Below are 22,198 nucleotides of genomic sequence, written 5' to 3' on the forward strand. Positions count from 1 at the left end.
AGATCATAACACGTTGATAAACATGAGAAATTATCCGACTAAATGTAAAGAAGAGATAGACATAAGAGAACTTGCTACTAAAACAACAGTCGCTCACGTGAAAGTACTCTGGCACTTAAACAAACCTTTGGTGATTTTTATACGAGACACTTTGAGATTTCATTGACACTGAAGTGAGACACGATCGTCGTAATTACATTGAGAAAATTTGAAACAGATCTAAACGTGTATATAGAAATTTCATATATTTATTGGAAACATATATTATTGTTATTTTATATATAAAAATTACCAGAGTATTTGAGCAGTCAATTATTCGCTAAATTAATAAGAATAATAAGCCACGATGTACGTAGTAAAATCATCATCATGTGTTATATACATATTAATTTTTCATTTAACATATATATTTGCGAAATATATATACATTGTCTCATGTATATATATCTTCAATATACAATCTCAGATTGATTCCAAATTTTACTATTATAATCTCGATAATCGTATCTCGTTAGAGTGCTAACGAAATTATAGAACGTTTCGTGATATGAAAGTGTTCGAGTACTTCCGTAAGCCACTGTATATCATAAGATCGATCACCTTGATCGTTTATCGATCTGTATTCGTAAAACACATAAAAAGGTATGAACGCATTGCAACACGAATTTATTCGACGACCTAATAATACCCCATTCACCTTAAACTTAGTTTCCTCGTAACGTGTAATTCGAGTTAAGTAGGTGATCGAGGATCATTGATTCGCAGATATCGAGATAATGACAGTCATGGTGGAGTCCGTAAAAGCCGAGGAGGGCGAACGTCCGAAGATCGAAACCTTCGACGACATACTACCGTACGTTGGCGAGGCCAGCCGCTACCAATGGTTCCTTTTCATCATGCTCCTTCACCTTCGTCTACGCGTTCCTCTACTTCACGCAGTTCTTCATCACGCTATTGCCAGCTGAACACTGGTGTACCGTTCCGGAACTCGAACGATGGAACCTCACAGACAAACAAAAGTAAGTGACACTTTATGTGCAATTTGTCTTATTTGAATTATTGAGTTATACGTAACGAACGATCCTACATAGTTTCTTTATGTTCGAATTTACCCTGTTACGCGATAGACATTTTCAGCTCGGGCAGATCGAAATGGTCAATAATCATGTCGATCGTATAACAAATCAATACATGTTTTCATTAAAGACGTTCCTTTCGATGTCTAGAATTAACCACCTTCTATAGGAGACAATTTACATGCATATGTACATATCTGTTCAAGTCACGTGCACGTAGTTTAAACCAGGCTTCTCAAAAGCCTGTTTGTTTTCCATGCAGGTCGCAATAAATATTCTCGACGACAGAATCTTCCACTTGCACGGAGATTTCCATTTTCTCAGCTGTGATAACGTATCGCATCGCGACAATTTGTTTCTTTAAAACCACAATATAATATCTGATAACTTGCACGAAACAACTGTGTTTATTGAATCAGGAAAACCCAGGTATCGCGTTGTATATGTAAATGCATATGTAAATATCGTGTCGTACGGGAGTGGGAGAGATACCTGTAACCAGTTTGCGACGAGATAAAAATAGTTGGAAATCGCGATTCCATAGTTATACTATTATCAACGTCTTTTTCACGTGTTCTATTTCAAGAACGTAAGGAATTACCGGTGAAAGGATGGGAAGTCTGGATGGCACGATTCCAACGAATCGTGTTACCATTCTTGACGACGCATGCGAGATCTGGTTTTCTACGATGCGTCAACGAGGAAAATCATTCGTTACGCTTGTTTTCCATTGAATCACCCTGGCCACGGCGAAACTATCGCTTTGTAGATCGACGATTTCTTAGTGTTCCGGAGGCCCGCCGGAGACCAGTTTGGTTGACGACCTCCGGCAGATTCTAGACGTTCACGGGTTCCACGAACTTTTTTTTTTTTTTTTTTTTTGTACGTGGAGAAATCCTCATGGACACTCCGCTGCTGCAATAATCGCGTAATAGCAGAGTAGTGTCGGACTCCTACCGACTAAAACTCCACGATGACCATCTTATGCGCGTGACAGGGGTGCTCCAGGAACCTCTTATGAATTAACTTCAGTTGCATCCCCTTCTCGCGTTCTCTTGTTCGAGCCGGCTATTGAGTAGGCGTTAGGGGGAGGTCGTTGTCCCTAGCGCTGTCACTTCTTCTGGTCGTAGTCCGTTGGGGTGGTGGCGGGGCGGCTCTGGGTCGTCTGACTGCCATCCTTCTCCATCGTCTTATCCTGCAGGGGTGAGAGTTTTTTTTCTCTCCCTTTCCGCTCGCTCCTTCGCGAGCATAACTCGCTCGCAGAAGAGGCGGACGGCCTCGTATTCCTGTGACCCTCTCAACATCGCTTCCACAATCGCTGAGGGGGTCAACGTTTCTCCTATGGCGTACCGCAGGGTGTAGCGGGGCAGCTCCCACGCCGGACAGAGCTCCAGGGTGTGCTGCGCTGTGTCCCTGACCTCTCGGCAGTGGTGGCAGGTGTCTGTCGTCTCTCGCCGTATTCTCTTCAGGAACTCGCCGAACACGCCATGTCCGGTGAGTACTTGTGTCATCCTGAATGTGAGTGGGAGGCCGTGGCGGCTCCTCCATGCCTCCCAGTTTGGTAGGACCGCATCCGCGCCTCGGTGTTCGCTTCTCCCGTTGATCAGTTGGGATCGCCACAGGTTCCATGTGTCCTCCTCGGCGGTTCCTGTGTCGTTTGGAGCCGCCTGCTCGGTGGGGTCTTCTCCCGGGTGCCATTCTCTCCGGCGGGTGTATCTCTTTTTGAGCGCCAGCGCCCGCAGCTCCCACGGGGGGGACGCGGCTAGGGTGGACGCCGACGCGTGAGACACCGTCCGGTATCCCCTAATGATTCTGATGGCGGTCACTCTGTGCAGCCTTCTCAGGAGCAGAATGCTGCGACGGCTTGCCATCAAGTCGTCCGCCCATACTGGGGCCCCGTACATCACTTGTGACCGAACGACGCCCTCGTAAAGTCGGCGCACCGCGTCTCCGGCCCCGCCGATGTTCGGTAGTAGGCCGCACAGGGCATTGGCAGCGCTGACATCTTCGGGATCAGTGAGTCGAAGTGCGGCTCGAACGTCCACTGGCTGTCGATGGTGAGTCCCAGATACTTCATCTGTGATCCCACCCGGACGGTTTTACCTGCCATGTTTATGCATAGGCCGGGCGGTGGTGTCCCTCGCCTCTTCCTGTCAAAGAACCAGGTGGCCTCCGACTTCGCAGGGGAGACTCTCAGGCCCAGTTCGTTCACGGCACGGATCGCACAGGCCGTTGCGATTCCGCCAATGCGCAGCGTCTCGTGCCAGCCACGACCCTCGACCAGGATTAGGGTGTCGTCCGCATAGCATACTATGGCCGCGCCTGGGGGTAGCGGGCATCGTAGTACCTCGTCGTACGCAACGTTCCATAGTATGGGGCCCAGCACCGAGCCCTGCGGGACGCCACGCTCGACGGATCGCTTTTCCTCTCCTTCCTTACTGGTGTAACACACCCACCTGTCGTCAAGGTAGGCTCGGATCAATCGGACGAGGTAGCTGGAAACCTCGAAGTGCTCCAGGGCCGTCACTATCCTGTCCCATGGCACGGTGTTGAACGCGTTGATGATGTCCAGGGAAACCGCCAGCGCCACGCCTTTCCGGGAGACCATGTCCTCCGCAATCGCTCGTACGCGTCTGACCGCGTCAATCGTCGAGCGCCGCTTACGGAAGCCGTACTGGCTTTCGTGCAAACCTGGCACTTGGCCCGCTATGTGTCGTTCCAAGCGGGCGGCGACTACCCTCTCGAATAGTTTGCCGACCTCGTCCAGTAGGCATATCGGCCGGTACGCTGACGGCGAGGTCGTCGGTCGGCCCTCTTTATGGAGCAGGATCAGTCTCGCCATCCGCCACGCCCGGGGGTAGACTCCCTCCCTCAGGCATCTTGTGAAGAGGTGCCGGAGTCTGGGGGCCATGACCGCCATCACTTCCCCCCAGATCCGGCCAGGGATTCCGTCCGGGCCCGGTGCCACGTTGCGGGCGGTCATTCTTCTGGTTGCCTCCCATATCTCCTCCTCCGTGACTTCCCAGTCGTCCCTCCATTCCAGCGGTCGTGTCGTTTCCCGTGGCCGTTCCGCCGCTCTGTTTTCTTGTGGGGGAAAGAGCGTTCCGGTGATCCGCGTCAGCAGCACAGGCTCCATTTCCGCCGTTGTCAGGGGGCCCTTCGCGCGTAGTTTCTGTGTCACCGTCCTGTATGGCCTCCCCCATGGGTCCGACTCGACTGTTTCGACCAGTTCGGACCAGGCACGGTCCTTCGCTTTTTTAATTTCCCTTTGCAGCGAGCGCCGTAGCGCGCGGTACGTCCGGTAGCGCAAGGAGACTTCTTTTTCGTCGCGTCGTCGCCAGCGGCGGGCCCTTAGGTACTGTCTTCGGGCCCGGACACATCTCGTCCTCAGTTCCGCGATGTCGGGGTTCCACCAGTAAACTGCTCTGCTTCGCACCGTGCCCGGTGTGGCTCGTGGCATGGATGCGTCGCAGATTGCTGTCATGGCTTGGCGGAGGTTCTCGGCCTCCTCTTCCACGTCTGCTTCGGTCGTCGTTGTCGAGGCCTCCCAGCTCCAAGCTGTTGCTATAGCAGCCGCCCGGAGTAGATCTTCATTCCTCTCCTTTATTTTCCATCTAGGTGGTGGGCGCGCGTGTCTCCCCCTCGGCGGGCCGCGCCCGTCGTTTGTCGTCGGCATTCCAGGTCCAGGTGCGTCCACCTCCATGAATATGTAGAGGTGGTCTGACAGCGTCTCGACCCCTTCGGCCACTCTCCAGCCTGAGATCCGCCTGAATGCCTCGGGGGAGGCCCATGTTATGTCAACAATGGAGCTCCCTCTGCACGTCACGCAGGTACTGGTCGAGCCCCTGTTCACTAACAGAAGTCCAAGTCCCGCGGCCCAGTTTGATAGCGTGCGGCCGCGCGCGTTGGTCCTGGCGTTCCCCCATTCCGTGGAGTGCGCGTTGAAGTCTCCCAGGACGAGCACTTGTCGGGGGAGTCGTCGCCTGACGCAGTCGCCAACTCCGTCTAGGAATTCTTCGAACGCTGCCCGTCCGCTGTTAGGTGACACGTACACCCCCACCACCATCATCCCTGCCCACTCGACCGCGGCGTACCCGTTGCCGCGTTCCAGCAGGGCTCCGTGGGCGAACGCCCCGGGCGTTGATGTCCAGGTGACGGCAACCATTCCGTCCGTGTCTCCGACCCACTCCGGGGCATCCAGTACTCTGTATGGTTCCGCCACCACCGCTAGGGCGACCGTGCTCTCCCGGATGGTTTGGTGGAGCAGGTCTTGTGCTCGCCTTGACCTTCCCAGGTTAGTCTGGAGGATGCGCATTCTCAGTTCTTTAGTGTTCTTTCCTTGTTTGTGGCTTCCTCCGTGCCTACCTCCTTGTTCGCGGGCTTAGGGTCGCTTTGCGACGGGGAGCCTTTCTCGCTGCCTCTTGCAGCCGTGGATCCGCGGGCGGCTCCTTTCGTTCCTTTCTTCGAGGGGGCGCAAGCCGGTCCCCCCATCCTGTGCACCGACGGTGCTCCAAGCGCCTCGCAGAGCAGGCATTTCGGGCTCGCAGTAGTGCATGCTCTCGCCTGGTGCCCTGGTTCGCCGCATCTGAAGCACAGGTGCCCCTTGTCCTCCTTGGCGGTGCAGGTCTTCCCCGTGTGTCCTATCCCAAGGCACCTGTAGCACTGTAACGGTCTCCGTTCGATGGCTTCGACCTTCGCCGTCGACCAGCCTATGGCGACCTTCCAGCCTGGGCCAGTTTCCTCACTGCACTGGCAGGGTCTCGTATCCATACGGTGCCAAGTCCGTTCCGGGCGGGGCGGATTTCTCCCAGCCGGATGTCCTCCGGCTTGCAGCCGCTCTCCCTCGCCAGGGTGTTCTGGATTTCCGCCTTGGTGGCCGCTATGTCTATCAGGGACACCCTTGCCTCCGCGGCTCGGAAGGGGGTCGCCACGCGGACCTCGTTCGGGTCCAGAGCCCGCGTCAGCTGTGCTGCGAGCGCTGCGGCCTTCTCCCTTTCCTGGTCCTCAGGGACCTCTAAGATGACACCTCCGGTGATGGTCTTCCGCATCCTCATCGTGTTGATGCCGAGCTCGGTCAGGGAGACACTGTCCTTGGCCGCAGCCAGCACCTCCGCGTAGGATTGGCTCGATTTGTCCGTCAGGGTGATTGTTACCGCTGACGTTCGCGGTGCGCGCGGGAGGGGCCCCCTGCCTCCCCCTCTTCGTGCGTTCTCCAATCCACTCTCCGGAGTTTTCCTCTGGTTCTCCGCCCCTGTCTCGGGGATCAGCTTCGCCGGCTGCTTCTTCCCTGCCTCCTTCTTCTTTCCTCTTCTTTTCCTTCCGACGGTCTGCCATTCGGTGACAGCCTATCGGCCTCCCTTGGGCGCTGAGGCGCTTGGGGCTCCAGGCTCCATCCCTCTCGTGTTCGTGGCAGGGGCGACCTCCTTTCCTTCTCCTTTTTCTGTTCCCTGCAGTTGTTCCTCCAGTCGGTGCAGCAAGGATCTCATCTCCTCTACTTGGTGCTCGACTGCAGCGAGACGCGCCCTGTAGCTGCTCTCATCCGCGGTGGGGCGCGAGGCCGGCTCTTTTCGGAGTGCCTCTACCGCCGCCTCCAGTGTTGCTATGCGTCCTTGCGCTATAGCGAGTGCGTCGGTGACAGGGTCCGTTCTCCTCACTAACTCTGTCACGCCCGCGGTGATGGTTCTCGCCGCCTCCTTCAGGGTTTTCCCCTGCGTGCCCTTGTGGCCGCGGGGTGCCTCGGCAGCCTTGGCCACCTCGGCGGCCCGGCGAATCAGTTCGGCTCCTATGTCCGCCGTTGTGGCTGTTCTCATTACGTGTTCCGCGAACTGATCGGCTAGGAAATTTTTTTTTGTTTCGCACAATTTCTCGAATCTCCCCGCGTACCGTTTATTTGTCTGGAAATAGACTCACCGATACGTGCAGCGATCGGTAATTAAATCCCAACACAATTCGAATGCCTCGGAGTGCAACAGATACGGGACGATCGTCCTTCCAGCTCTTGCCTGTGTTCCTATTTTTACGGTCATTGTCTCTTTTCCTCTTTTGTATTTTGTGCTTTTGTTTTCCTGGTACTTTATTCTTTCACCTTTCCCATTTTTGATTTTTTTTTTTTTTTTTTTTTTTGAAACAGCAGATTTATAAATAATAAGTAGGCCGCGGATTTTTATGCGAATTTTATTTTTACAGAAAATTTAAAAATGCAAAAATGTAAACACTATTAAAGATAATGTGTTATTACTGTTACTGATATCGTCGTTATTCTTTATTAGAGAAATTATTATAGATTTTTATATTGTTATGTATATTACTTTTGTCACTTTTTTTATTTAAATAGGATTCGAATTAAGTTTCAAGGAATTGGACTAATTGAAGATTAGGATTAAAAACTACGCACTTTTGAGTAGAATTTTCATCTTATTTTTCCAATTTCTCTCTCTCTCTACCATTTGCTGTCATTTTTCCTTGGTTATTTAAAAAAAGATAAGAAAATCAAAGGAAAATTAGTATTCTTAAAAATACTTCTTGCAAATTTCATCATCGTTAATGTAACGTATTCTTGTTTTATGTAGGATTGCACTATCGATCCCTCCAGCGTCGAGTGAGGAATTGCTGGCGGAAGGTGCGACTTCGTTTTCGCGATGTAACATGTACAATGTGAACTATACCGACATATTGGAGAGTGGTATCAGAGAGGCAGACCCATCCTGGCCAATAAAACCATGCCAATATGGATGGACCTTTAATCACACGATGATACCATACAAATCTATAGCTGTCGAGGTAAAATCACAAGAGAAAATTATATTCTTTATATAAAGTAACTTCAAACTTTCGACACCGATTAACAAATTTTTATTTAAATTAAAACTGTTGGAACCGTCGTTCTATAAATATTTACGGTCTTTCGTAAAGCTGCTGACGATAGCATATAATGCAGTCATTATAAAAGAAGTCCTTGTTGGTTGCACGAACTTAGACGTAGGTGTAATTACTTGTTATGCTGTTTGCATCTTAACAAAGCTCGTTTATAGCGGAACATAAAATTAACCTTGTCATCCTTAATTATTTGTACGTCTCGGCGTATTAAATCACGAACATGAATCCGTTTATATAATATCGCATAAATCGAAAAGTGAAAGTTACAACTGTACAATAGACAGATATTTCGAATTGAACGTATAAATACGCACTTGGTAACTTCTTACGACTCAAGACATTTTTATCGAATATTTATTGTTATTATTATTATTTCTAATTTCTATTTCTGCTATTTTATCACTAAAAAAGTTCTACTTAAATCGGGAGATACTATCTTCTACTTAACAAATTTATATTCCTTCCACTATGACAAATTCTCTAATCATATCCAAGAATTATGCAAACTACCTCTACTATTTTATTACTAAAAATATTACCAAAAGACTACAATTAACTAACCTACGACTCAGGTTCTCAATTCTGATGATATTAAAAAACTACGGAATTTATTACTCGTCCTTTCGTCGTCTTCCTTATTCTCTTCACCTTCTATCGATTTTCCAACCACGCAGTGTTTTTTCATAACTAGCCGCAATCGTAAAGCATCCCCCTTTTCTGTTTCAGCTGGAATGGGTATGCGACCACGCATTCCTCGGCTCAGCAGCACAATCGGCCTTCTTCGTCGGCAGCATTCTTGGAGGCTTAATATTTGGTTACATAGCCATTGTGGCAGAATTCCGGCGTTGGTTGCGTGTAACGCGGTTGGTTTCATCGCGTCTGTCGGCACTGCGTTTTGCAACAGCTTCTGGAGCTTCTGTCTGGCGAGATTAGTCGTCGGTACCTCGTTCGATAACTGCTTCAACGTGCTTTTCATTATCGGTGAGTCATCGAGAAAATTATAAGAGAGAAAAAGCTGTTGAGAATAGGAAAACTATAATTTATGACCTAATAATGAGGCACCGGTATCGGTCCCGTTTTACGTAACGATTAACTATTTATGACCTGTTTGAATAAATGTTTATTGCCCTATGTCGGTTTGTTTTTTCTTAAGTCAAATTTTTATTCGAATTTTACGATATCAATTTTAAGATATTTAATGGTAAATGATTTTACTGAAACTTTATATTTTGGAATTATATCTCGTAATTTGAAATTTGTTGTGTAATTGTATATCTAGTTTGGTATTAAAATTACATGTGTCTAGGGATACTTTAAGATATTTTATTTTAAACGACAGGATACTTAATTCTGTATACTTTTCTGGTATGAAATTGTATCTTTCGAGTGACCTATTTCCCTATGGAGAATAATCTTCGGTTATACCACGATTACTGAGGCACTCTCCGTTCGATATTGAGATGAAAGCAGTGTTCCTTTTAAAATTCTTTTTAATTCAAAACGATCTTACATTGTCGATGTTAATGATTTATAAAATCTACAAATAAGTCTGAATATTTGAAATTAGATTGGTAAAAAACGAAGAAAGGACAAACCTAAAGGAAATAAGGAAACAATATTATTGTATCAAATGAAGAAACGAAATTGACGAAACATTTGGGAAGATTTCTATAACGATGTAATACAATAACGATATCACGAATTATTCTTTCAGTGATCGAATATGTCGGTCCGAAATATCGAACTCTGGTAGCGAACATGTCGTTTGGACTTTATTTCGCGGCAGCCTCGAGTCTTTTGCCTTGGATCGCATATTGGATCTCAAATTGGAGGATCCTCAGCATGGTCACCGCGTGTCCTATGGTGGTTGCGTTTGTAGGACCATGGATTGTTCCTGAAAGTGCACGGTAGTTTAATTCCAATTTCTTTTTCATTATAAAAATATAATACAAAGAAATTTCGTAAGTAAATTAGTATACGATAGTATAGTAGACATTTAATCTTACCTCGTCCTTTGGATTATTTTTGTATCTTCGTATCATCGGAAAATTCTTTAAAAATAATCCTCAAAGAAATATAAGAAATTTCTTTTACGTTAAAGTTTCTCTTAAAACATCAAAAGTCCTTTGAGACCGGACCATAAAAATTCCAAAATTATAGCTGAATTAAATTGGGTAATATTTTATCCAGCAATACATACTATCTTGGGATCGGTTATTACATCGATTCCTCTGTCTCGTAAATAAAACATAATAAAACATCTCAAGGTCAACATCTTTCTCTCGATAAGCCATCACATTTTTAGCTGTACAAAATAAATGATTGATGCGTAACTAGACAGCTCTATTCAAATTTGCACAAAAAGTTTGTCGATACAAAAGGTTGGTGAAAGTGATGATTTTGAAAATTTCTTACAGGCTTTTATAACGTTTGCGTATTTCATATACTTCCGTAGTTGGTACATAACCAGTGGCAGGGTGGACAAAGCGATCGAGATGCTGAAAAACTTCGCTAAAGTGAACGGTAAAGAGGTGAAGCAAGAAATATTCGACGAATTTGAGAAAAGTTGCAAGGCGATGAATGAGAAGGATCAATCGCATAATCAATACACTGTCCTACATCTCTTCAAGCTGCCACGACTTGGTCGTATCACTATCATGCTCATCATTTATTGGTAAGTTAACCTTCAATCGAAACATCAATCGAACAAACTACACAGCTAGAACTTTTTACTTGTAAATTCTCAGCAATGATTACAATATTATTTTAGAAAAAACTAAGACACCAGAGAAATTTATAATCATATACGAAAAGATATACAGGGTGGTTGGTAACTGATGGTACAAGCGGAAAGGGGGTGATTCTACGCGAAAAAAGAAGTCGAAGATTGGGGTTAGGTTGGGGTTAGGTTGGGGTTAGGTTGTTAGGTTCTGTAGAAGAAGAAGACGTTGTATTAATAATCAAACTTCAAGCAGAAACTGCCTAGCAACGGCGTTTGGAACCTTCTCGATGCTTCCAAGCGGGTATAGAAAACAAATGCAATCGTACAGCGAGAAAAATTCCACGAGGCTGGCATTCGTGTGATTGCTTTGGAGAGTGATACATCGAGCATTTTCAACAATCGTATTTTGCGCCTAAGATTAGTTTACGTTTAGTGAAGAGTTATCCCGTTGACTGTGGATTCGTTTGAACCCAAAGACATTGTTAATAGTGTTCATTAAACTTATTATTCATACAATTTATTATTCACTAATTTTATCATTCGTTAAACTTATTATTCATTAGACTTATTATTTGTTAAGCTTTGTGATAGTTCTGTATATACGTGTAAATATAATCTCGGCTTTGTGAAACAATGGCTAATTCACGTGAAGAGTTGTTACAAAATTCTAACCATAACCCGACATATATTTTCGACTTCTTTTTTCGCGTACAACACCCGCTTTCCGCTTGTATCACCAGTTGCCAACCACCCTGTAGATAGGAAAGGTATTCAATTTTATACTTCCTTTACGTTTCTTATATTTTCTTTGTTTTTAATACTACGATAATTCTGAATCTTCCTGCATTTCCTAAAATAAAATTAACTAAGAATATGTTCTTAACTCTCAGCCTCACGATATTCCAATTATATTATACCGTTAATTCAACCAAGTTACCAATCAGCCTCGACGCTACTTCCCTGTCTTTATAAAACCAGTATTAAAATAGACACAAATTACCATAAACTAGATACAAATTACTCGAATGAACATTAAGAGAGTATATGGGGCATTTTATGTGGGTCATTAAGAACCTGCTTAAGTATATAATTAGCATCGGTAAACGTCAAACGCGAGGGAACGAGTATGCGAAGGATTAATAAACGATCTTGAAGTCCAGCGTGATTTATGTATGACTCGGCTGATTTTTTTCTAGGTTGCTGATGGTGTGGGTGTTTGACGGCCACGTTTGGAACATGAAACTTCTGGACCCCGACGTTTTCACGTCGTTCTCTTTAGCGTCCCTCACGGAACTTCCGGCCGCTGTTCTACTCGCCCTTTTCCTCGACAGATGGGGCAGACGATGGATGGGTTTCGCATCGATGTTCCTCTGTGGCATTTTCTCCTTCGTTGCCATCGCTACCCCCTCTGGTAACATTTTTTCTTTTTTTATTTCTTAATAAATGACTTGTCAATCGATATTATTCAATAAAATAGCAGGAATGTGTGAATAGCAGTGAGAAAGCGGGGGTGAATTTTATAGAAAAAATCCGGTTTTATCGATCGACGGTCGTTTTAAAAAGCGCTTTTCTGAAGCTTCTCCAGCGAAAGCTTTGGGAGATTGAGAAATGAAAGCTTGTGCTTGATGCAAGAATAATGTTTTCTTTTTCGCCTTTAAATCCTATTCCATTAACGATTGACATTTATTTCTCAACGTCACATACTCGACAGGGATGACATTTAATTTTTAATTGGACCATGCGCGCATCGGGCGTATGTATCGTGCGTGGAATGCGGCGATCGTGGCATTTACATATTTTTCAACTTATTCAAGGTTCGACAACGGTTGCCATGGCGATTATAGCGCGTCTTGGGGTGAATATCGCCGCGAATATTGGTTTCCAATATGCAGCGGAAATGCTGCCGACTGTGGTGAGAGCTCAGGGCGTGTCTTTGATCCATATCATCGGTTATATCGCCCACATTTTGGGACCTTACATTATTTATCTGGTAAGTGAATCGAAATTTCTGTTAACGACATCGTATTTCTACGATCCGAAAATTACTCAACCTCTTTTTTAATTTACGACTAATATTATCTGTTATTGAAATACGTTTTTTTAAGTTGGTTTAATTTGTAGGAAAATTATGTTCCTTGTCGGGCCATGGATTCTTCTTGTGATCTTACGAATCACGGAAACAAGATAGATTTTCGATATATTTTCCTCCGTTTCGTTTTTTTGTGAAGAAAATGTAACTTTTCTATTGTCTGTAATTATTTACAGGTTTGCGATACTACACTATAGCTTCGTTTCTAAATGAAACGAATGTTTACAAAATCTCGTTACACAGGTAACACCAATGATCCTTTGTATATTGACAACTTCTTCAAATTCTGTCTTTAACCAATATTCTTTATTAATATTTAAAAAAATATTAAGTATATATTAAGTAAATATTAAGAAAATACGAAGAGGAATATTTGCGAGGACACTCTCGATTATTGTGTAAGTTATTCTGTTCTGAATTATAAGTTAACCTCAAAGTATACTATTATTTGTGTAATGTTATTACCGAAAATAAACTTATGGAAGTATCCATTTATTTCCCGAAAATCGAAGGGAAATTAAGGAATTAGCGGAAAGCGGAATTAATCGCTATTACTTCTAAAAGAGGTATAAAGGGAGACGTATAGGGAGACGTATAGGGAGACGTATAGGGAGACGTATAGAGAGAGACGTATAGCGGGGGACGTATAGCGGAAGGCGTCTAAAGGGAGACGTATAACGGGCGACGTATAACGGGAAGGCATATAAGGGGAAGGCGTATAAAAGGGAGAATATTTTTCGTTTAATTTAGGCTGACATTGATCCATCCTTACCGCTGGTTGCCCTCGGTTTGCTGTCTTTTGGACATGCCTTCCTGACCCTTGGCTTGCCAGAAACGTTGAACCAGGAATTACCAGAAACCCTACAGGAGGGGAATGACTTCGGCAGGGAACAAAGTTTCTGGTGGGTTCCGTGTATATCCTCGTAAGTATAGATTCTATAATATTCTTCCTCCGCGTTATGTCAATATAAATTTACTAATAATCGTTTATTTCAATTTGACAGGAGCAAAATGCTGAAAAAATCTTATAGAAAGAAGAAAGGCCTTTCAAATCCAGCGTTTACTGGCAGTGTTCAAAAAATGGATTGTACTAGGCTATAGCAGTTAGATTTGGCGACGGCATGAAACTCGACACTGGCATGACTCATGCCAATGGCGTAAAACTTTCCAGTGGCGTGACTCTCCCCAGTGGTGTGAAACTTGCCAGTGGTGTGAAACTTGCCAGTGGCCTGAAACTTGCCAAATTCGTTGTAAATATAGTTATTAAACGTGTGTGTGTGATGTTAGATGTTAAGATATTACGAACGTATTGAGATTGGAGAGCTATTGAGAGAAACTAGGAGGAAGTATCGATTATTGTAGTGAAAGAGACAAGAATCGTCAAATTACACAAGATATACGTTTAAGCAATTAATTGACGCTTCATCGACGAAGTAGCTTTGTTGCACACAAGATAATTTTCTTTAAAGTGTATCTTTTTTTAATTGGAATGACTGTATAAAAATGTGAAATTTAAAGAATTAAGAACGCGGCATTTAAAGTACGTTGCGTTCACATATTGCGATGTAATTATTTCGCGTACTATAACATCGGTAAAGTGTTGGAAATGAGAAACGATTCAAGTATCTTATGTAAATGTACAATTAAATTCAGTATTGGATATACGTATTAAAGGAAACGATATATAAGGAAATAATATACCATAGTATTTATGCATCTTTCGCTTTAAAAATCGAAAAGAAAGATCTATATCTTTTTCTTCTTGCTCTTTTTTTTCTTTTCTCGTTGAAGGAATACTCTAGTTGAATTGATTTAACTATGAAATACCGTGAATAACAAAGGATTGCCACGAGACTCGAAACACAAAAAGAGAGCTGTCTTCGCGCATTGTCAAGCTTTCAACTTGTCTCCTTTATTACGAATCGCCTTTGTATCAATATAGGTAATTCATAAATCGCCGACACTTGAAATGAGAGTTTCGATCGACTTTGAAACCGAAGTGTATTTTGCGTTCGCTCGATCAACGTGGCTTTTTTTCATCATCCATTTATGCATCAACACGTTGAATGCTTTGAAAACTCTGAGATCTCTGTTATTTAATTTAAATATATATGTCGGAGATGAAAGGAAAGCCGAAGCCCTTCCTTGGAAATTTTGGGAACATCCTCTAGTACCTTGGCCTAGATTTTATTATAGTTGTAATTGTTTAAGATTTGTAATAAGCGAGATTGGGTTCGAGGTGACAATCGGTCGCTGAACGTAGCCACGGTCACGGGATGGATGTTTTATCTAACGGAGGTCTGGAGTGGTTGTATGTGTTTTCCGAGAAGTGTGGTTGTGGCGGCATGCGGCCTCGAGAGCGGGCCGAGCCACGTGTGATGTTGCCTCGGAGGTGCCGATGCAATGGGACATACATTGTATTTAGTAACCAAAACTCCAGGCAGAAACTGCCTAGCAACGGCGTTTGGAACTCTCTCGATGCTTCCAACGAGTGTGCCTAGCAACGGCGTTTGGAACCTTCTCGATGCTTCCAAACGGGGATAGAAAACAAAATGCAATCGTACAGGGAGAAAAATCTCCACGAGGCTGGCATTCTTGCGATTGCCTTGGAGAGTGATACATCGAGCGTTTTCGAGGATCGCATTTGCGTCTAAGTTAGTTTCGCTTAGTAAGGAGTTATCCCGGTGACCGTGGATTCGTTTGAACTCAAACATTGCTAATAGTATTATTTAATTTAATTATTCGTAGATCGTATTATTCATTAGGCTTAGTGTTTGTTAGACTTATTATTAGTTGTACTTATTTTTTGTTAAGCTTAGTGATAGACCTGTATATACGTGTAAATAAAATCTCGGCTTTGTGAAACGATGGCTAGTCCACATGAAGAGTCGTCGCGCGCCCAAAATTCGAATCCTGATCCGACATCAGAAGTGGGATCAGAACCGTTTAAAGTGCTACAAGAGCAAATGGACCTTATGCGCGAGTTAATTCAGACGCTAGCGCACAAACCGGGGGAGCAACGACCGAGTACGGAACCCTTGACTTACTTAGACATTTAGTTAAATCGTAAACAATGTCGGTTGTAGCGAATCTAATGTAAGAAATACGATATTTTAGTTACACACGAGGACGTGTGATAGTCAGGATGGCCGTGTCGGAGATGAAAAGAACACCGGAGCCTTTGGAATTTTGGATAACCCCGCAACATTGTAACCTAGAGTCTACTATAGCTGTAATCAAACAATTGTAGTTATTCAACCCGATTGTAATTATTCGAGAATTGTGATAATGAGCTTGGGCTCGAGGCGACAGTCAGTCGCCGAACGTAGCCGCGGTCACGGGATGAACGTCTTGCCTAACAAGGTATGGAGTAATTCTATAGCTCTCCTTAAAAGAAATATTCGTGGCGACACGCGACAGTAAACATTCCAACGGTTTCTGTCCCGTGGCTCGCCACACGCAGACCCTATTCTTCGAGTAAGATGATTGCCAGATGTCGATGCGTCTCCGCAGTACATGTTCGGCTAGCCCGAGGGCCCGTAATAAATCTTAAGGTTTAGTTAACTAAAGTCCTTCAAACAGACAAACAGTCTTTGTCCCAGCTACGGGAAGATAGGGGAGACATATTTTTTAACGAACGGCGTCTCCCACTAGCAACTTTCCCTCGAGGGCGGCTAACATCCTTTTCTAACCACCGATATAGAGATTGACCAATTAGCAGCAACGCCAATTTCCCTTACTTTCTGAACGAAGGCTTTTCTCGACGAATCCGATGATCTCGTGTCCTTAGACACACCCCATTATAGTTTTCCTCTGTGGCATCATCGAGACAGGAAAGGCATTCTCGCTCGCGATCTCATCGATCAAGGAGTAACGCCTTCGCGATCAGTGATTATTTTCAGACTTAGACTTTGTGTGAACGTTCTGTCGTCATCCCGTTGGCCGCGGATTCGTTATTGAGCCCGAGAACATCGTCACTAGCGTCGCGAGTGCCGAACCGCTGTGATCAACTGTTAAGACTGTAATAATTCTATCATTGCAATAAACTACGCCTGTGTGTACTGTATCAATGGCTAATCCTCGAGAAGATTCATTTGACGCCCACAACCCCATTCCCAGTGATGATCCGACATCAGAAGTGGGATTCGAACGGTTGCGAACGCTGGAAGGGCAGGTCGCTACCATGAGCAACCTGATGCATACGCTAATGCAACGACCAAATACGGGAATCACCAAATTCCCACATTTTAACCCAGAAGTCGCAGGCGCCGACCCAGCCGCGTGGTGCGCGGCTGTTAGTATGGCCATGGAGGACAACCCCCTGCGAGGTGGCGCGCTATACTCTGCCTTAAGTGACTCTCTACAGGGTTCTGCAGCACATTGGCTGGCGCGAACAACGGGAAACGGAGAAATTACTTGGCCTAAAGTTAAGGAACGATTCCTTACACAGTTCGGTGGCCGAGAGACGACGTCCTCATCGTTAATCAAGGTATCCAGGGAACCGCGGGGAGCGGGCGAATCCACGGGGGCGTTTGCCGGCCGTGTCCGCTCCCTCCTGCAGATGCGGTGGCAACATTCTACGCTAGACGAAATACTTAACGCTGTCACTCTCCACATATTAATTCCACACGACCAACGTCTTAAACGACTGGCCCTCACGAGCGATATCAGAACGGAGGACCAATTCCTGAGCGAAATGCGACCCTTTTGTTACGAAGAAGAGTCGACATCTTCGCCGAGATATGCACCGGCGGAACCCGAAGCTAAGCGACGCAAGTTATCGGGCCACCAGACGAGGTGTCATTACTGTGGTACTCTCGGACACAGAATCAAGGACTGCCGCAAGAGGATGCAGGGCGAACAACAGAGGGATGCACGACGCCAGGAAGGAAACCGACCGGCCGCACCGTCCAAGGTGGTCTGCTACAGGTGTCATGCGGAAGGCCATATCGCACCTAACTGCCCGGCACGACGGGACGGTAGACCAGGCCTCAAGGATGAGCGTAAAGTCAACTCCTGCGTGGTGGAGTCCCCAGCCGGTAGTCTAAGTCATCTGGGTGAGTCGTTCCCATTTTACTTCGATTCCGGAGCCGAGTGCTCATTAATTAGAGAATCTGTCGCTCCGAAATTCTCCGGAAGGAGAACGACAGATATAGTAGTTATGCGAGGAATAGGAAACACCTGCGTTAAGAGTACCTCCCAGATCTTATCTACGGTGCGCATTAACTGTTTTACATTGGAGATAACCTTCCACGTTCTGGCCGATAGTCACTTACATTATGATATCATGATTGGCCGCGAGATCTTAAGCCAGGGTTTTGATGTAACTATTACACGGAATAGCGTCGATATTTGTAAAACGAAGACTATTAATGCCTGTAATAAAACCTCCGAGGACGAGATCAATATCAATGCGGTTGACACTGACGTAGTTGGCAACGATAAAAGTCGGTTAATTTCTGTCCTCGAGAAATTCAAAGATTCATTCATTACGGGCTTCCCACGTACTCGCGTAAGCACGGGCCAGTTAGAAATACGGTTAATCGATCCTAATGTTACCGTGCAAAGAAGCCCCTACCGACTTAGCGAAGAAGAGCGTAGGATAGTGCGTGAGAGAATAGACGAGTTAATTAGAGCAAAAATCGTGAGGCCGAGCAACTCGCCGTTCGCGAGCCCTGTCTTACTTGTAAAGAAGAAGGACGGCTCAGATAGACTGTGCGTAGATTTTCGGGCACTAAATAAAAATACGGTCGCGGACCGGTATCCCCTACCCCTCATCGCGGATCAAATCGCGAGATTGCAGAAGGCGAGATACTTCATTAGCCTGGACATGGCCAGCGGATTCCATCAAATTCCCATTCATCCTAATTCGACGGAATATACGGCGTTCGTTACACCCGACGGGCAATACGAATACGTGACTATGCCGTTCGGTTTGAAAAACGCACCGTCCGTTTTCCAAAGGGCCATTCTCAACGCCTTAGGCGACCTCGCGTATTCGTTCGTTGTTGTTTACTTGGACGACGTCCTAATTATCGCCGACTCAATAGATCAAGCTCTAGAAAGGTTAAGCACCGTATTAGATACCCTCGTGAAAGCCGGATTCTCCTTTAACTTTTCGAAATGCTCCTTTTTAAAGACATCGGTACTCTACTTGGGATACGTAATCCGTAACGGAGAAGTCCGTCCAAACCCGGGTAAAATACAAGCCTTGAGTTCTTTACCTGCACCGTCGACCGTCACACAACTTAGACAATTCATAGGTTTGGCCTCTTATTTCCGAAGCTTCATTCCCAAATTTTCACAAGTAATGAAACCCCTGTACGCACTTACCTCGAGTAACAAGAATATACCTTGGACGGATAGGCACGAACAGATAAGACAAAAGGTAATTTCCGTCCTGACTGACGCGCCGGTTCTGATGATATTTGACCCCAATTACCCCATAGAACTACATACGGACGCTAGCTCGGAAGGATATGGAGCCATTCTAATGCACAGGGTCGAAGGCAAAAATCGAGTAGTGGAGTATTATAGCAAAAGGACTAGCCCTGCGGAATCTAGGTATCATTCCTACGAATTGGAAACGTTAGCGGTTGTAAACGCCGTCAAACACTTCCGTCATTACTTACACGGACGAGAATTTCTCGTCGTCACCGATTGCAACTCCCTGAAAGCATCCAGTAGTAAGGTACACTTGAACGACAGGGTTTACAGATGGTGGGCTTACCTGCAAACTTTTACCTTCGACATTATGTACCGGGAAGGTAAACGAATGGCCCACGTAGATTTCTTTTCGCGAAATCCCGTAGACTTGGATCGCAGTACGTTTAGCAAAATCGTAGAGAAAGAAATTAACCTAACCGAAATCTCCGACGATTGGCTACTAGCGGAACAACGTCGCGACCCACAAATTGCCGAGATCGTCGATAAATTGCAGAACGAAGAGCTCGCGGAAGATGTCGCGAATACGTATGAGTTACGGTCCGGCACCCTTCACCGTAAAATACAGAGAAAAGGTAGAACTCTCTGCCTGCCCATCGTTCCGAGAGGGTTTAGGTGGTCTGTTATTAACCATGTGCACCAGTCCATTATGCACTTAGGTTGGGATAAAACGCTTGAGAAACTGTACGAGTATTACTGGTTCGAAGGAATGGCGAAGTATGTTCGCAAATTCGTAGAGAACTGTCATGCTTGTCGAGTTTCAAAGGCGAGTTCGGGTAGAGTACAAGCCGAACTACACCCCATACCTAAGACCAGTATACCTTGGCATACGGTTCATATGGACATAACGGGCAAACTAAGCGGTAAAAACGATTCGAAGGAATACGTCGTTGTGTTGGTCGACGCCTTCACCAAGTTCGTATATTTGCACCATACCCGTAAGTTAGACTCCGTTAACACCATTAAAGCGCTTAAGTCCGCTATATTTTTGTTCGGCAGTCCCTGCCGGATAATAGCGGATCAGGGAAGATGTTTTACGGGCAAAGAATTTCGCGACTTTTGTCAAAGTAAACACATAAAACTCCATTTAATTGCGACCGGAGCTAGTAGGGCCAACGGGCAGGTAGAGCGTATTATGAGTACGCTAAAAAACATGTTCACAACAATAGAAACCACCGGGCGGTCCTGGCAAGACGCGATCGGGGAAATACAACTAGCCTTGAATTGTACCACCAACCGCGTGACTAAGTCAAGCCCGTTGGAACTACTAATCGGTAAAACAGCGAGACCCTACGGCTTATCCCTACCCGACAGTATCGAAGAAAGAGAGGTAAATATCTCCCATGTAAGACAGCAGGCGATAAAGAATATAGAAGCAAGCGCCAAATACGATAAGGATAGGTTCGACGAAAACAAAGCTAAAATAGTTAGGTTCAACCTTGGCGATTTCGTATTACGCAAGAACGAGGAACGGAACCAGACGAAGTTAGATCCGAAATTCAGGGGTCCGTTCGTAATAGCAGAGATTTTGGAAGGAGATAGATATACCCTAAAAACCTTAGACGGCAAACGATCATATAAGGACAGACACGACAGACTGAGAAAGATGCCAGAAGGTTGCGTCCCTGCTGAGTTAGACGTCTGCGGTGATGACGACGGCGGTGATAATAACGATGCAAGTACACTGACCTCAGAGGATCATTAACACTGCGTTGTGGTCATAGTAATACACCGAGTGGTTTGATGTGCTTTTGTTGTAACCCGTTGAGTGGGTTGATGTGCTTTTGTTGTAACCCGGTGAGTGGGTTGATGTGCTTTTGTTGTAACCCGGCGAGTGGGTTGATGTGCTTTTGTTGTAACCCGTTGAGTGGGTTGATATGCTTTTTGTTGTAACCCGTTGAGTGGGGTTACGTGCTTTTGTTGTAACCCGTTGAGTGGGCTTACGTACTTTCTGGGTGTAATGCACCCAACGTGGAAATATGATCCAACAAACTGAGATTCACCAGTGTACGAAATCGAAAATGATCTGTTGTGTCATTACGGTCTGACTGGCGACTCACAGAACGCACCTGACACTTTGAGTACAAATTATAACATTACAAATTCCTATTCTCTTTTATTTTTCTGTTGTCAAACCTCCGAACGAAACTTTGTTATTGCACTGGACCCTTGACTTACTTAGACATTTAGTTAAATCGTAAACAATGTCGGTTGTAGCGAATCTAATGTAAGAAATACGATATTTTAGTTACACACGAGGACGTGTGATAGTCAGGATGGCCGTGTCGGAGATGAAAAGAACACCGGAGCCTTTGGAATTTTGGATAACCCCGCAACATTGTAACCTAGAGTCTACTATAGCTGTAATCAAACAATTGTAGTTATTCAACCCGATTGTAATTATTCGAGAATTGTGATAATGAGCTTGGGCTCGAGGCGACAGTCAGTCGCCGAACGTAGCCGCGGTCACGGGATGAACGTCTTGCCTAACAAGGTATGGAGTAATTCTATAGCTCTCCTTAAAAGAAATATTCGTGGCGACACGCGACAGTAAACATTCCAACGGTTTCTGTCCCGTGGCTCGCCACACGCAGACCCTATTCTTCGAGTAAGATGATTGCCAGATGTCGATGCGTCTCCGCAGTACATGTTCGGCTAGCCCGAGGGCCCGTAATAAATCTTAAGGTTTAGTTAACTAAAGTCCTTCAAACAGACAAACAGTCTTTGTCCCAGCTACGGGAAGATAGGGGAGACATATTTTTTAACGAACGGCGTCTCCCACTAGCAACTTTCCCTCGAGGGCGGCTAACATCCTTTTCTAACCACCGATATAGAGATTGACCAATTAGCAGCAACGCCAATTTCCCTTACTTTCTGAACGAAGGCTTTTCTCGACGAATCCGATGATCTCGTGTCCTTAGACACACCCCATTATAGTTTTCCTCTGTGGCATCATCGAGACAGGAAAGGCATTCTCGCTCGCGATCTCAT

At 45.3% G+C, this 22,198-nt stretch overlaps 1 pseudogene across 1 annotated transcript; it reads left to right on the forward strand.

The window, feature by feature from the left end:
• Nucleotides 1–462: 462 nt before the first annotated feature.
• Nucleotides 463–16,840, forward strand: LOC117157469 (carcinine transporter-like; annotated as a pseudogene). Its single transcript, XR_013061538.1, has 10 exons — nt 463–642; nt 766–1,019; nt 7,646–7,856; nt 8,679–8,933; nt 9,667–9,859; nt 10,408–10,626; nt 11,871–12,085; nt 12,489–12,664; nt 13,514–13,686; nt 13,768–16,840. The product of XR_013061538.1 is annotated as a carcinine transporter-like (transcript).
• Nucleotides 16,841–22,198: the final 5,358 nt, after the last annotated feature.

Source organism: Bombus vancouverensis, unplaced genomic scaffold (assembly GCF_051014615.1).
Source record: "Bombus vancouverensis nearcticus unplaced genomic scaffold, iyBomVanc1_principal scaffold0062, whole genome shotgun sequence".
Lineage (NCBI taxonomy): Eukaryota > Metazoa > Arthropoda > Insecta > Hymenoptera > Apidae > Bombus > Bombus vancouverensis.